The 2289-nt window shown below is 38.2% G+C and overlaps 1 pseudogene; it reads left to right on the top strand.

Moving 5' to 3' along the window:
- The first annotated feature begins 330 nt into the window (after positions 1-330).
- LOC108538558 (60S ribosomal protein L7a pseudogene) lies at positions 331-1173 on the top strand (annotated as a pseudogene).
- Positions 1174-2289: the final 1116 nt, after the last annotated feature.

Below are 2289 nucleotides of genomic sequence, written 5' to 3'. Positions count from 1 at the left end.
ATAATCTAGAAAATATTGCTCAGCCAAAGTGACCCTTTTAAAGTATTCACCAGCAATACTTTAAAAGGTTACCTTTTGTTGTCAGAAATACAGTATGGAAAAATGTAAAAAAAAAAATCATAGAAAAAAATACATATATTAAAATCACTCAAACCATTACCCAAGAGTAACAACTGTGAAAATTTGCAGACTAGTAAAAGACACCAAAATGTAGTATGTTCATACTTGTAAAAAAATTAACACAGTTGCAGTCATATAGTATATAATTTGAGCCTATATTTTCAACTTGTATCATGAATTCTGTCCTAGGTCATTAGAACATTTAAGTAAATGTCATCTTGCTCTCTCCTCCCACCACCCAAGATTCTGAAAGGAAAGAAGGCCAAGAGAAAGAAGGTGGCTCCGGTCCCTGCTGTCCTGAAAAAGCAGGAGGCTAAGAAAGTGGTAAATCCCCTGTTTGAGAAAAGGCCTAGGAATTTTGGCATTGGACAAGATATGCAGCCCAAAAGGGACTTAACTTGCTTTGTGAAACGGCCCCACTATATCAGGTTGCAGCAGCAGAGAGCCATCCTCTTATAAGCGGCTGAAAGCACTTCCTGAGATTAACCAGTTCACCCAGGCCTTGGACCATTAAACAGCTACTCAGCTGCTTAAGCTGGCCCACAAGTACAGACCAGAGGCAAAGCAAGAAAAGAAGCAGAGCCTGTTGGCCTGGGCTGAGAAGAAAGCTATCAGCAAAGGGCACATCCCCACTAAGAGACCACCTGTCCTTTGAGCAGGAGTTAATATCGTCACCACCTTAGTGGAGAACAAGAAGGCTCAGCTGGTGGTGACTGCCCATGACATGGATCCCATCGAGCTGGCTGTCTTCCTGCCTGCCCTGTGTTGTAAAATGGGGGTCCCTTAACTGCATAACCAAGGAGAAGGCAAGTCTGGGACATCTAGTCCACAGGAAGACCTGCACCACTGTCACCTTCACTGTAACCACAGGTTAACTCGGAAGACAAAGGAGCTTTGGCTAAGCTGGTGGAAGCTATCAGGACCAACTATAACAACAGATATGATGAGATCCGCCGTTACTGGGGAGGTAATGTCCTGGGTCCCTAGACTGTGGCTCACATTGCCAAGCTCAAAAAGGCAAAGGCCAAAGAACTTGACACCAAACTGGGTTAAATTTACAGTGTTGAGTTTTCTGGAAATAAAAATAATTAACATAAAACACATTTTCCTTCAAAAAAAAAAAAAAGAAAAGAAAATGTCATCTTAATGGCTGTTAAAAAAATCTACCGCCAGAATATAAATTGGTACAGCCATTATAGAAAATAGTATGAAGGTTCCTTAAAAAATTAAAAATAGAACTACCATATGATCCAGCAATCTCACTACTGAGTATATGTCCTAAGGAAACAAAATCAGTATCTTGAAGAGATATCTGCACCCCCATGTTCACTGTAGCATTACTCACAATAGCCAAGATATGAAAACAAGTCAAGTATCCATCCACAGATGAATAAACTGTGATACATATAAGCAACAGAATATTATTCAGTCATAAAAGAGAAGAAAATCCTGCCATTTGTAGCAAAATAGATGAACCTGGAGGATATTATACTAAGTGTAATAAACTAAACACAGAAAGACAAACACTGCAAGATCCACGGGTAGAACCTAAAAATGCTGAACTCATAGAAGCAAAGAAAGGTGGTTGCCAGGAGCTGAGAGGTGGGAGAATCGGAGAGATGTTGGTCAAAGGGTACAAAGTTTCAGTTAAAATATAAGTTCTGGGGATCTCATAAATATAGCATGGATGGTGATGGATGTGTGAATTAATTTGTGGTAGTCATGGCACAATGTATACGTGTATCAAATCATCAGGTTGTGTATCTTGTACTCAATCACCATTTGTCAATTAAATATTTTTAAGTAAATAAAAGTCATCCCTCAAAAAAAGCTACCACCAGAATATTCAACAGTTATTATACGAAATAGAGATATTTCAAAGGAGAAATGTTTAGCAAATTTATTTCTAAAAATTTTGTAAGTCATGTCTTTGGAAAGTTGCTACCGTGGAAGAACTGACCCAACTTTTAAAAGCAAGTCAAATAACAGCAATGGCAATGATGGGAAAAGTCTTCATTAGAAATGCATCTTTAGAGCTTTCAACATCTGAAAAAGAGAAAGGTCCACTTAAATAGTGATCCTATGGCCCTACTTTAGTCCTATATATAAGCTACCAAACAGATAATTCAAAATAATCTAAAGTTTAGATATAGTTATGAATTCATGGAA

This window comes from Rhinopithecus bieti, unplaced genomic scaffold (genome assembly GCF_001698545.2).
Source record: "Rhinopithecus bieti isolate Rb0 unplaced genomic scaffold, ASM169854v2 scaffold_15368, whole genome shotgun sequence".
In the NCBI taxonomy this organism is placed as follows: Eukaryota; Metazoa; Chordata; class Mammalia; order Primates; family Cercopithecidae; genus Rhinopithecus; species Rhinopithecus bieti.
The sequence above is the reverse complement of the archived record's forward strand: the minus strand, read 5'-3'. Positions and strand labels throughout refer to the sequence as shown.